Genomic DNA, 14,046 nt, shown 5'->3' on the forward strand with positions numbered 1-14,046 from the left:
GCAAAGGCCACTGCCAATGGAAAAGTGCTGTACAAGACACTTTGGGATAAAGGTCCGGTACACCTGTGTGCACCATGAAGGAGAGAGGTGACAAAGAGCCTGATGAGAGTGGGTAAAAGGACAGACTGCAAACACAGACAGTCACATGACCTGCAGAATATCATATCTCAACAGGATGAGGAGGCAGCACTTAACTGTAACATAGCATGGAATTGGGGCATGTTTTTTAGCGTTTGTGTTAATAGTTCATCCTAACGGTGTCATTGCCATGGCTACAGCTTGATGCACCAACACCAGTCTGTGTTGGTGTGTGTGTATGATGCATGGGTGTGTGTGTGTGTGTGTGTGTGTGTGTCCTATATGCCTGCTGGCCAAAGCCTGAGGGTGGTTGCCCAGGACTTGTGATGCACAGCAACTGAGATGTGAGCAAGCCTGGGCAGGTTGCTCTCCACTCACTTCACAGGACAATGGCTGTTTCAGATGCTTGACTGAGCAGGAGTCTTAGAGATGCTGTGAGAGGCAGAGGGTTGCAAGTGGAGGCGTTGTTCGGATTTTAGAACATTTGGGGCTCAGCCCAGAGGCCGCTTCAGAGCTGAAGTAGGGACATTTTTTAACATTTCAACAGCAAATTGCCTCAATTTGGTGCAGTTTGAAGTGAACGTACATGGGCCTAAATTAAGCAGCCTCGCGAACTTTGAACAGCGGTCTACAGTGATATATCGTGTGCTGTCTGTCTTATCTGTTGCCGTCTCTCTCCTCTCTCCTCCTCCTCTTATTTCTCACCTCCACTCATCTCTTTGCCTCTTCTCCCCTCTCTTGTTCAGCTCAGGTTGTGCAAAAGATAAACAGAGACACACAGTTATTAATGAATATATAAAACTTTAAAGGCTATATGACATACAGTAGGAGATCATCACTCCTCATCTGTCTCTTTACTGTCAAAGAAAACTGATTAAATCCCATCCAAATCCAATGAGTTATATTTAATCACAGATTGTGCCTCTATATATTCCACTGACTCATGATATTGTTATATCCTCATAGCTACTTTTGTTTGTTTGCTAGATATGTAATCTTAACTTTAATTAATCTGCAAAAAACAAGATTTGTTTTTTGCCAAGTTAAAAAAAGTATAATATGTGTTAACAGCATTTTGTTTCAGAAATGCTGAAGATTGATGCCAGACACCAGGCGTCCGTACGACATGCTGCTGCTTGATTAAACAAGTCGAGACTGAAGAGTGAATTAGCAAATACAGTTTTTTCCTTGTTATGTCATTTTTCATATTGCCATCCTGTCCCAGCTTGTTATAGTTCATGTGAAAGTTTAATTTTGATAAGACTTAACTAAGTATAACAAAACCTTGAACGGTAGCAGCAGTCTCTGTAACATTCGTCACACAACGTGCCTGGCTGCCGTCAGTGGGGGACAACCGAGGCTGATGACATGGTCCCTCCACCGAAAGGGACCCAAAAGAGCCCATACAAAATGATCAATTATGTTGCTGGTGTGTTCACAAGTCTTAACTATGAATAATGATGCCAGGTTTTGTCCTAGCCCCTGGAGATACAGTGCATGGATAAGATGGGTGCAGAATAAAGACTACTGCAGCTTCACATCATGGCAGTGGTAGCCTGAAAGTTAGAGAAGCTGGCTTGTAACTGGAATGTTGCTGGTTCAGATACCTGTACTGGCTGGAGAAAATACATAACAGTACTGCTCTCTCCTACCATTACTGCTGTTGAAATGCCCTTGAGCAAGGTATGAGCAATCATCCTTGAGCAATCATGATGTGTTCCAGTGGAGATGCTGTGGTTGTACTGGACATCTCCCAGGTATGAATGTGAAGCAGGGTTTTGCGACTCTTTAAAAAAGAGTGTGCTCAGCTTTCTTCTTCTTGGAGTATACTTTTTTTTTTTTTAAATCTACACTACCAGTCAAAAGTTTGGACACATGTATTTTTCTTTATTTCTATTATTATTATTGTACTATTTTTTCTTTTTTTATACAATAGTAAAGACATCAAAACTATGAAATAACACAAATTGAATCATGCAGTGACCAAAAAAGTTTTAAACAAATCAAAACTATCTTATATTTTAGATTCTTTAAAGTAGCCGCCCTTTGCCTTGATGTAAAGGCAAAGGCTTTGGAAAGAAATTCATTCATAGGCATCAACTTCACTATTTATATTTGTCTTAGAAACAAATTTCAAGCATTTAAGCAGAAGCCTTTTAGATCAAAATGGCTTTAAGGTGATGAAAAACATAGTACATTCAATCAGGTGTGTCCACACTTTTGACTGGTAGTGTAGGCCTATATTAACAAGATTTAGCACACATTGGTCTAGGCAACTTAACTGTCTGAATAACAGACAGCAGACACATGGCAGACCATGTGGAATACAGTGACTAATAGTGTCCACCTAGACTTATCTGTACTGAACGACACCTGTAGGCACGGCCCTCCCTGAGGGTGGCAACCCACTCTACTTCACAACAGTGTATTATTAGACTTGCACATTATCCACCCAATTAGTGTCATACATAATTGGGTGGGTAGGTGTAAGGATAACAACGATGGTGTAGAAATACTGTCACACACATTACACACTGTGAATTGAGCAATGTAATGACAGACTGACAAGCAGGCAGGTTGGTGGACATGATGTGGGCAGCAGGGTGGTGTAGTGAGGGAGGCCGCCCTTCAACCAGAACACCTGCATTCAAACGCCAGTGTCAGTAGCTCCCACCCTGCTGAAGTGTCCTTGAGCAAGACAGTAAATCCCTACCGTCTCCAGATCAGTGAAGCATCACATTATATTATGATGAACATGTGCAATTTACACAGGTTGCTAAGCGTGTTCAGTGTAATTTACTAATTATTTCTCCTTTTCACAATGTTGACTGGTATATATACAATATGACCTAAGGTATGGGATATGGGTCTATGATATGAATATAGCATTGGATACAGTGAGAAAATGCCACCACATCTTACATGCAATCAAGTGTACAGTAATGTGAGAAAACACAATGATGAACAAGAACTATGATATCCCTATGAAAAACTTTAGAGGGGTACCATAGAAATATCAAAGCAAAACTGTAAGTCCATATAGGAATATTATAGAAATATTTTACAGTCCCTATAGGAATATTATAGGCATGTTACCACCTCCTCATCCTGTGCGCGCACTGTCCGGCCTGGAGGCTGGCACTCTCGCTACTTTATGAATGGATGGGTGTGGCGCTGCTGACTGGCAATGAGGCTGTCGTCACTGCGCTCGTTGATAGGCGCTGGCGTGCTGTCGGTGAAGGCTGGTCTGGAGTGAAACATAACTGGGCTCTGCCACCGCTTGAGAGAGACAACGGGAGAGGAAAGGAGAGGAGAGGAGAGAGAGACAGAGGCAGCGGAGTCACCCCCCTCCCCAGCGAGGACTAAACTTCTGGCGAGAATTTGGTGAGACATGCACCAGACGCGTCCAAGAGTTGGATAGGAATAAGGGTGCGTTGGATCAAAAGGCAAAAGGACTTGTGATTTATTATAGGCTATTTACTATTTTTTTTACGAAAAGAAAGGAAACTGACAAAGGAGATGAATAGAGATCAGCAGAGATAAGATAAACAGATGCATTTTATGAGCATAAATTGTATAGGAGGTGATGCAAATCGTATGGAAAATGCATTGTGCAATCTGTGTGATAGAAAGTCAATATGGGATCATTATTTATGATAGAATTGTAAAGCCAGGACGAGCTGCCCCGCTGCGTAAAGACGAACAGACAGACAAAAGAAAGTCGTGGCAAGGGTCCCCTCCTCCGAAAGCTCCCTCCTTGTAGGTGTGACAGAAACAACAAAGGGACGTGGAAAAAACTCGCATCAGCACCAGAGGCGAACAACAGCCCAGACAGATCCCAAGCACAATAGCTGGGGCCTGCAAACGAGCCCATATCTGCAGGTTTTGCAATATGCAGCAGTCTTCATGTAATTACATTCCTCCTGGCGTCTCTCGGCTACAGTCGGGAGTGTTTTTCTGTCAGTTCGCGCAGATCACAACCAAACAAGCGCATTTAGAAACGAAGCCGATAATTTGAGGACATTCAAGTCCGGGGTAAAGCGGCACAACTGTTAGAACATGTGACTTCTGATTAGATGTTGTCATCCAGAGGAATGCTCTGAAGTGATCGCGTGTGTTTGTGCCTTGCAGTTCAATGGAGAGAAGCGAGAGTCGAGCGCAGCCCAGAGTAAACTGAGAAGAGAAGAGAAGCGGAGAGGTGTGAGCTGAAAGTGGACGTCGAGAGGAGAGAAACCTGAACAGATTCCGGAGGTGGATGTCTTTCAAAGGTAAGTCACGGGAAACAAAATCTTTGCACGTGGATAGGGGTTGCATAACGGTTCAGCAAGTTTGGATTGTTCATTGTTTTACACTTGTCATAGCTTTAAGACAAGTTTGAGGTTGAACTTGTCTTAAAGCTTGCCTGTTCGGGCCAGTAGTTGTCTTAGTTGATAAGCCTTTTTTGGAGACACCAAGACGTGGCAAGACATCTCAGAGGAGGTTGCCTGCAGTAAGCTGTTAATTGATTGACTGGAGTGTGCATTTATAAACCATTAGACAAAATGTTTCTATTTTGTGTTTGATGTTTAGAGCCAAACTAGCTTTAGGGTAAAAATAAAAAAACAAAAGTAGAGAAAACGTCAAATGTCTCAGTTTACACTATTGATGTGGGTGTGTCACATCAAGTCAACTGGAGAGAAAATCTGCACAACATTGATAAAGTCCACTGGCTGCTGTGTGTAAAGGGGCAATTTCTCTTATGAATACTTTACAGTCCAAGTCAACTTTTACTATAGATAGCCTATAGCTATTGTTTTATTTCTTTGAAAGTATTGAAATATTAATTCACATCAGCATACTCCACAAAAGATATGCAAAAGATGTCACCCTTATGGAGAAAAAAAAACTATAGTAAGCCTAATGCTATAAATGTTAGAATAACTAATAGAAATGTGACAGAAAAACTATAACCCCATATCCCTATACAATATTATAGAAATAATAGTGATCCCCATAGAATTGTATAGGATTATATTGATACCATACGTGATAAAACATACCATAAAATATGATAAGGTCACTATCAACTCACTGTTGAGTACCACAGACACGCTCTAAGTACCTGTTGGAATATTTTTTAGAATATTATAGACATTTTTCTTTGGTTATGGGTGGCTTTTGCACATTGGGATAACCTATACTACTTTCCTTTAAGATTAATTTCTTATTGATGAGACAGTAATTGATCAGTATGTCAGTCTGTGCTTTGCAAAAGCCTAGTTTGCTTGGTTTGTTGGAAATACAGAGCGCACAATATCCCCACCAAACACCTGCTGCCTGGACGACTGAGTGCAAGTTGAAGAGTTGAAGGCATAGCTGAGGTGTTACATCACTCAGTGACCACACAGCTTTCTTTCCCCCACTCAAAACTCCAAACAATGGCCACCGTGGCGACTGTGTGCGCTCAAAGACAGAAAGGGGCAAAGCATGGAAGGAAACTTGGTATCTCTGACAACAAAACACCATCCAGTATATACCCTTATCCAAAAATCCCTAATAAGTGTTTTTTTTTTTGTTTTTTTTGGTTCTCTTTCCTTTATTTTTCCCACTCTGTGAGCCGAGAGCAGATGGTGGGTGTGGGGGGATGGTCTGACAAGAGTTGACATCAGTTCCTCTGCTCTGTCCCACTCCGCTGTGTTTTTCTATCAGCTGTGGAATTTGAGCCATTCTTCCTTGGGGTGAGGCCCGTCCCTCCGTCTGCCCCCTGTTTCATGGAATAGGTTGTCTCCAGAGGAGGCTGGGAGTGTGTGTTGGTAACAGGGGCTTTCCAGTGGGGTTGCACACCAAACATTCCTGGCTGCTGGATGGTGGACTAGTGGGCCAATTCTGCACAGCTGGGAGGCATATAAGACGCTGTGTCTTTGTGTATTGAGCAGTAACGCACACACACATTCACTCACATGCACACATGCTGACACACACAGAGAGTCTGCTTCCAGCCCACACCTCCGCTCAACTGGACTGCGAATGGCTGGGGGATATGTGAGGAGGATTGTTTGTATGTTCATGCATGGTTGTGTGTATGCAATGTGAGGACAGAGATCCACCTAAATGTTGTGGCATTGCAATTAAAGTGTCATTCTAAAGTGATGCACATACACGCACACACACACACATACATGTATGGACACACATACACACACACATGCACAGACGTATCCTTGGGCACCAACACAGGCATTCACTCATAAAAAAAGCAAAAGAAAAACTAACAAACAGAGACTCACAGAGTCACCAAACAACAGTGTCTCCTCCTTGCAGCACCACATGATGTTTGTCCTCTTTAATAAGTTTGAGAGAGAGAGAGACAGAGAGAGAGAGAGAGAGAGAGAGAGAGAGAAAGAGAGAGAGAGAGAGAATGTACAGTATGTGTATGTGTGTTTATGTGCCTATGGGTACGAATGTCTGTAGGTTCAGGGGAGAGAGAGAGAGAGGCAAGTGATTGTGCGGGTAATGGCAATTGTACAGTTTGTGTTTCTCTCTTTTTTTTCTCTCCTATTGGCTGCCTCCGTGGTTGTTTTTTAAACAGGGTGTCCGTGTGCAAAGAATGTGTATGCAAGAGCAGAAAGCAGAGCGAGAGAGGGGCAAGTTAAGGAAGGGAAAGCTGGCCTCCCGAGTTAGGAGTGGAGATGAGAAGAGGCACGGAGATGAGAAGAAAGGAGAAGCACAGAAGTGAAGAGAAGAGAAGAGAAGAGAAGAGAAGAGAAGACGAGTAGAGAAATGAGGGGAAAAGAGAATGTTTGAAAGTGAACAAGAGGAAAAGATAGGCGTGGAGAGTGGGAACGAGGGAGGAAAGGAGGAGTGCAGATCCTCAGGAAGAGGGACGTGAAGGGGTTTTGGCTGAGTGGAAATACGAACAGCACAGGCTGAGAGAGGGAGAGAGAGAGTCAGGCGCTAGATCGCTTACTACTAAAATATGATATATTAGAAGACAAAACATGTTGCTTTGACCCTCTCACTACAAATCTTTCTGTATTCCTTCTTCTAAAACTGAACTGAAAAGATGGGAATGGAAGATATCAGAGAAATGAAAATAGAAACAGTTGGTAGTAGTTACTCTTCCGCTCTTCCTCGAGAGTATCTGGTCAGGGTTGAGGGAGAAAAAATATTGTTAGCTTCCAAGTCCTAGCAATCTCAGCTCTCTTGCAATTGATTCCTCATGTAAGGACCCTTTGAACATCTGTCTTAACTTCCTCTAATGTGGTAATCCACTGCTGTGTGCCACTAGGACTCTCTTTCCCTCTGTGTGTGTGTGTGTGTGTGTGTGTGTGTGTGTGTGTGTGAGAGAGAGAGAGAGAGAGAGTGTGTGATTAGCTTTATAGGCTTCTGCAGCTGGACTGAATTACAGTGAACAAACAAATGTGATTATAGTGCAACACAAACACCTCCGGTCCACTGAACATGCTACATACTACTGATATGAAATCAAACATATATGACTGCAGCATTTTCTAAACTGTATGCAAAAGCATACTGTGTGTCCATATCACGTGATCCCAGACATGACACACTTACATACATGAGTAACGTGCAAGGAAGCAAACACACACACTTAGACATAACCAGACATGTGTGGCAGGACGTGCTGTTTGTGTGTGTGTATGGTGAGAGACATGTGGATAAGGAGGTGTTGTGTAGCTGGCGAGGACGGGACAGGACATGGCAGGACCAGAGGAGAAGAGGGGGAGCAGAGAGAGGGAGAGAGAGAGAGAGGGAGAGAGGGAGAGAGAGAGAGAGAGGGAGAGAGAGAGAGAGAGAGAGAGAGAGAGAGAGAGAGAGAGAGAGAGAGAGAGAGAGAGAGAGAGAGAGAGAGATAAGAGAACCTGTTGCTCTGAGGGGAGGATGTCTTCCCCTGTCCAGACTGGGCTGATGCCAGGGCCAGACAGGGCGTCCTGTCCAGAGATCCAGGGTGACTGCAGATAGGGCGGCTTGTTGCACAACTTCACTGTTGACTGAATGTGGGGAAAGAGTTCTGAGTTTCTGTGTCAAAGGTTCCACACAGCTAAAATGGTCATTTTTGGTCTTGCCAAATATTTTGACGTCCTCATGGACAAACTCTGCAATGCAGATTGTAATAAATCTTCACCCAGGGCTTGCAAAGGCATTGCAGTTAGAAATTGTCTAAATTGTTTAATATGAATATTATATGTAAGCAAGAAACATAAGTTAAACTTAACTTAAGCTTAAGTAAACACATTTAGAAGATGATTAAAACATAGCAGTCTACAATTAAAATCAACCTTATTTTCAAATTTTGACCTTGCTCTTACTTTGAGCTCAACATAAATGTTGCATGCGCATTAGAAAAAATATTGTTTTCATTGCTGCTGATACACTGCTTCCTCAGAAATCAAACATTATCTAGGCACGGTTAGGCAAGGGGACTTTTAACCCCATATATCGGAGCGGAGGGTGGGGGGTGTTCCCTCAAAGGGTCTAATCTCACATACTCTCCTTTTGATTCTCTTATTAACTGTGAAAAAAAATAACAGAAAACACATATTCGTGTCTCTTAATGTTAAGTTACCCTACCTATTAAGACAACTTTCAAGTCTTTTTGAAAACTTAATGTTTCACTTTATAGCTCTCAAACTGCATACAGTACACCCCCAACCATGGTGGAAAGATCTGTCTGGGCACATTTCCTCTGTTGCATGGTTTCAGCTGACAGACTGCCATAGGCCTGAGGTAGGTCAGGGGGTCAGGGTCAGGGTCAGGGTCAGGGGTCAGGGGTCAGGGGTCAGGGTCACCTAGCAGTCCAACTGTATAGCAAAGAGGCTGTGCATGGGAAACAAAAACTTGGTAGATTGATATCAAACAGCCTTGGACTGATTCTTTCTGTCGGAGGCTCGGAGGCTCTGAAGTTTTAGATTAGGAAAAACAGATGTGTTTAAGCTCACACTGACCAACAGTTTCTCTCTCTCTCCCTCTCTCTCTCTTTCTCTCGCTCTCTCTCTTGCTCTCTCTCTCTCTCTCACACACACACACACACACACACGCACACACACAATACATCTATAATAGTAATAATAATAATAATTGTGGGTGCTTGCATGTGCGTCTGTGTGTGTATGCATACGTGTGTGTGTGTTCAGCAAGAGGCAGGGGCTGTTTGGCACTGGTGAGCACTTTACACCACAGACACTGAAGACGCTGCTTGGGAGGCTTGGCTGTGCACTCCTCTCTATTTATGTTTGTGTGTGTGTGTGTGTTTGCCACTGTGTTATATCACGGCGGTGTGGATGTATCATCGTAACAAATTTATCTTCCTCTGTGTGTGCGTGTGTGTGCGTGTGTGTGTGCGTGTGATTATGGGCGCATATTTTTGTATGTGTGCAACTCTGTGTATGTGATTTGATCCCTGGGTGCGTCTTTCTTTAGCGTCTGCTCCTCTCATTTGTGGCGGAAAGCCAATCCCCCTGGGTGAGATGGCTCCACAGTCATATGACTGAGGATATGCCAACTGTGTACGCACGAGTGTATGGTTGTGCTGGAATCACAGATTGCATCTCACACCATAGGAAAGTGTCTGAGAGTTTTATTTTGGTGTGCGCGTGTGAGTACGTGTGTGTGTGTGTGTGTGTTGTGGGGTGGGTGGGTGGAGGGGTGTGGTTGTCTAGTTATATGAAGAGTCAGCTCAGAGTGTCCCCTACAGGACACAGGAGGCTGACCAAGAAGACACCACACCCTAGCCACTTTCTGTGTGTGTGTGGGACCAAGCAGCCCCATATGTCTGGCTTCTGTGCTGTTTACACGCCACGCTAATCTCTGCTGTTGCTCCTTTTCTTCGCCTGCGAGCCTCGGGCTGTCTCTCTCTCTCTTTGCCTTCCTGTTTGCTTTCTTCTTGTCTGTCTGCCTGTCTATCCACCTGCCTTCCCGTAATATCGGCAAACTCGCATCCCATCACGCACCTCCAGTGGCTGCGGCTTTCATTAAATCAGAATTAAGAAAGCCCATTAGCACCTCCGTCGCCAGTGGTGATTGGATGTCAGGGAGAGAGGTGGAGAGAGAGAGAGAGAAAGAGAGAAAGACAGTGAGACAGAAAGGAAGAGAGAAAGAGGGAGGGAGAGTGTGTTTGCAGTTTCTTTTTTTTTGTCAAAGAGAGAGCCTGACAAAGAAAAAGTCTGGTTTCACTGCCTCATCTTATGTAGCCAGACCTCTCATTTCATTTCTCCAGGAGAAACTGGCTGCTGGTGTTAATGGGCCACTTACAAATGAGATGGGGGACCACAGTTTGGTGATTTCTTCACTCACCAAACTCTGGTTACTCCATGTCACACCTCTGAATGCATCTTCCTCTTACTCTGTTCCCCACTGTGTCTTTGCCTGCACACACCCAGCAACTTCATTAGCATCATAGGTATGCATGCAAAAAATCCACAGACTCTCACACACCCAAACACATTAATGGACACACACACCAAGACTCAGACTGTGAAACATACATGCATGTATGAACCCCTGAACATACAGACATTCGCAAACACATGGTACCCATAGGCACATAAACACACATACACATACTGTACATTCTCTCTCTCTCTCTCTCTCTCTCTCTCTTTCTCTCTCTCTCTCTCTCTCTCTCTCCCTCTCAGTTTGTCTGTCTATTTGTCGATGTCTCTCTACCAGAAAGACTTGGAGGCTTAAAACTAATCGGTAGTGAGAGAAACGCCCAAGGGTGCCATTCCTGCTAATCAGGGTTAGACCAGTTTAAATGTTGGCCAAACCACCCATGAAACCACGGGATGTGTGTGTGTGTGTGTGTGTGTGTGTGTATGTATGCACGTGCGATTGTATGTGTAGGCGTATTTGTTAAGGTGTTTCCCTTCATATCTATTTTTGTATATACACATTGTTGTCTTTGCCCTCGTAATCACCCATATTCCTTGTGAAGGAGAGCTGCCACTTTACAGTTTCAGGAGGCTGATGCAACCTGCCTGACACACTCACACACACACACACACACAGGATGGATGAATCAGATAGGATAACCCAAGGTGGCAAGTTGTGGAGGAGAGCTCTGTCATCATCCCAGGCAGTGTTTGTCTGACTCTGGTCCCTGTGGTTTGCTCCCACACACACACAAAAAACACTTTGGAGTATGTGGTTAGTCGATTTCAGCTTTTACATATTTTTAGTCTTAGTAAAGTTCAGACGACCCTCAACTGATAATTGTCACGGATAAAGTTTGATACAGCAGGAAACAATGCCATGTATTGCCATGTATTGTCACAAAGAAAACCATTATACACATGGTGATACTATCTAAGTTGGAATGTTTGACTGTAAATGATCACAGTTAAAGGACTGAAAAGTGGGAAAACATTTCAGTCTCTGGATAAAAATGATGACTGCGATCATAGTGTAAATCAGCCATGGTCATCTAAGGACAGACAATTCTTAAGTGGTCATACAGTCTGTAAAGTAATATCTCTCTCTCTCTCTCCCTCTCTCTCTCTCAGTCTCTCCTTCCCTCTCTCTGTCTCTCTCACCAGGTTACATCACTCTTACTTCAACATAAATATTTAATCATTATCATCAATGTCATTACTATTTAATGTCATGTACTCGTGGCTACTTAAGTCTGATGCATTTCTCAATGGAAGGCATGTTATGCATAAATATTGACTTCCTGGGTGTTTTTATGCTCCATTATGGCTATTATGGCTTTCAACTGTTAATTTATGTTTTAATTCCCTTGCCACACAATGCTTAATATTAGAGTACAACCTCATAACATCCAAGCTAACTGGTTAATATGCATAAGGAATTGTACAGGGATAGTACAGTTTCGTATGAGCATTTCTCTGTTTTTGAATGACCTTGGTTTGGATTAGCTGGGTTCTACAGTAACGCACCATCCAAAAGAGCCTCTGCCCCCCTTCTCCTCGCCCTTATTCAAACGCTTAAAGCCTGTGTGGCCGTGGTGAATGACATGTGGTCACAGTGTGCGGTGACCATTGTATGCCCATTGAGAGCACCAGGCCACGGCGCAGCAGTGCGGAAATAACCGGACACCAGTATAGATTTTTCCATCCCACTATTTTAGGATGCCTACTCTGACTGTGCGTAGTGTATCAGACTGGGGTAGAATGAATTGGGTGGAGCTCTGTATCTGTGTGTGCGTGTGTGTGTGTGTGTGTGTGCGTGGTTGTCCGTGCATGTGCGCGCATGTGCGTCTTGCGATTGGACTTGTGTGTTGACCTCTGTTTTGATTATGACGGACTCAAGCGGTGTGTATGTCGTTGCACTGTTTGTGTTTATACGAGTGCAATACAATATGAGGAACTCTAGCTAACAGAGCAGCACAAATGGATAAACAACATGCAGGCTATTTGGAGTAAACACAACAAAAGCCCTTCCTGTTATGCAGTCAGTGGGAGAATGGCTCTCTGTATCTCAGTCTGTCTGTCTCTCTTTTACACTTCCATTCTATCCCTTTTGCACCCGTTTCTCCTCTCTATCCCAGTATCTGTGCGCTACAGTCTGTTTTAAAGGCCTATAGAGTGGCATGCAGAGTGTCCTGGGTCTGTGTACTGACTGTGTACAGTGTGATCTCGGCAGGGATACAGCTCTGCTTCTCTGTGCCAGACTGAAGTCCAGAGGTGTTTGGCTTGGCTTGGCTCTCTGTTTGATCAGGCTGTTTCTGGAATACAGACTGACCTATGTTGAGGCCAAACACATCTCTCTCTCTCTCTTCTCTACCATACTCCTCCGCCCCTGCCCTTCCACCTGGTTACAGTCACACTACTCATCATTTTGTCTGTTTTTTTCTTTTTTTTATATCTAGCATGACTACTTTCTACTGTTTTGCTTATTGTGCCATTTCCCCTTCCCTTTCATGTTTAGACCAGCATAGGACATGTTTCTCTTTCTGTCCCATTGCATGAAAAGGGAATGAGAGCTTTGTTTGGCCTCTCTCACCCCTTCCTCTTTGTTGTCTGATCTCAACCCCAGCCCAAGGTTTACTCTGACACATCCTCACCAGAGTTTGAGAGTGGCTGTGGACATGTCTGAGGTTCACGGAGGTTACCTACGTTCCCAACATCACCACAAGTAGCACTGGGGTGTCAATGTTCAGTAATTGGGTGCATGTACTGTTGAAAAGACCCTCAACTTTGTTCTTTGATCTGGCACTAATGGGTTGGTCGATGAAGCTGTAAATCATCATCAGGACATGTACAGTATTGTGTACAGCGCTACATGGGATGATGTTGGCATTATCAATAATGCATCTGAACTTTCCACAGGATTAAGCTATCTTTGCAGTGTCAGTTGAGCCTTACTTAAAAGAAAAATCCACACTAAACTACTTAACACTATTAAAAAAACAGCTATTTGAAATGTACCTGGGATTTCAAGGTTTATCTTGTTGTTTGGTAGTGTATTGTTCTTATTCTCGTGAGTAATTGGCCAAAGATAGATGACATGATGTCATGTTGAGATATTTTCAGTACAGCTACAATGGATTTTAACAGCAAAAAAGTCTCAAATGTATCTAAAACATCATCAGTAAATGTCAAGTTTTGGTGTCAGTCTCTCAGAATCAAAGAGCAAGGGCTTCTTTCTGGACTCACAATTTTGTAACGACATTCAACAATTATTCGGGGAGAAATATATTGTGTAAGAGGCGCCAATTTCTCCACCAACAGTAGCCTCAATAGACCAGAATGCAACACAGCCACAAGACATGTTGTGTTTTGAGTAAGGAGTGTAACTCACTTTTTTCGACTGGAAAAACTCTTGCTCTTACTATACTATTGTTATCACTATCACTATTGCTCTCCCCACCTACACGTAAAACCTACAGCTGAAACGCAACAAGTTTAGGCTCCTTCTCTGAGGGTTATCAAAAGGCATTTTGGGAAATGTAGGATATCACTAACTGAAGTAGACGAGGCAGTCTGAGTGAAAGTGGATATAAGAGCA

General features: G+C 43.4%; 1 protein-coding gene across 2 annotated transcripts in view; it reads left to right on the top strand.

Moving 5' to 3' along the window:
* Positions 1 to 3,335: 3,335 nt before the first annotated feature.
* The window catches only part of rhobtb4 (Rho related BTB domain containing 4), a 47,907-nt gene continuing 37,196 nt past the window's right edge, over positions 3,336 to 14,046 (top strand). Inside the window, exons 1-2 of one of the 2 annotated variants that reach the window (XM_071526496.1) lie at positions 3,336 to 3,462; positions 4,210 to 4,346. The gene's annotated coding sequence lies outside the window, so the exon portion shown is untranslated. Of the gene's footprint in view, positions 3,508 to 4,209; positions 4,347 to 14,046 lie in introns of both variants that reach the window. The other variant, XM_071526497.1, reaches the window with a different exon arrangement.

Source organism: Centroberyx affinis, unplaced genomic scaffold (genome assembly GCF_046629955.1).
Source record: "Centroberyx affinis isolate AG114_WGS23_722 - 3 ecotype Tasmania unplaced genomic scaffold, CSIRO-AGI_Caff_v1 ptg001415l_1, whole genome shotgun sequence".
In the NCBI taxonomy this organism is placed as follows: domain Eukaryota; kingdom Metazoa; phylum Chordata; class Actinopteri; order Beryciformes; family Berycidae; genus Centroberyx; species Centroberyx affinis.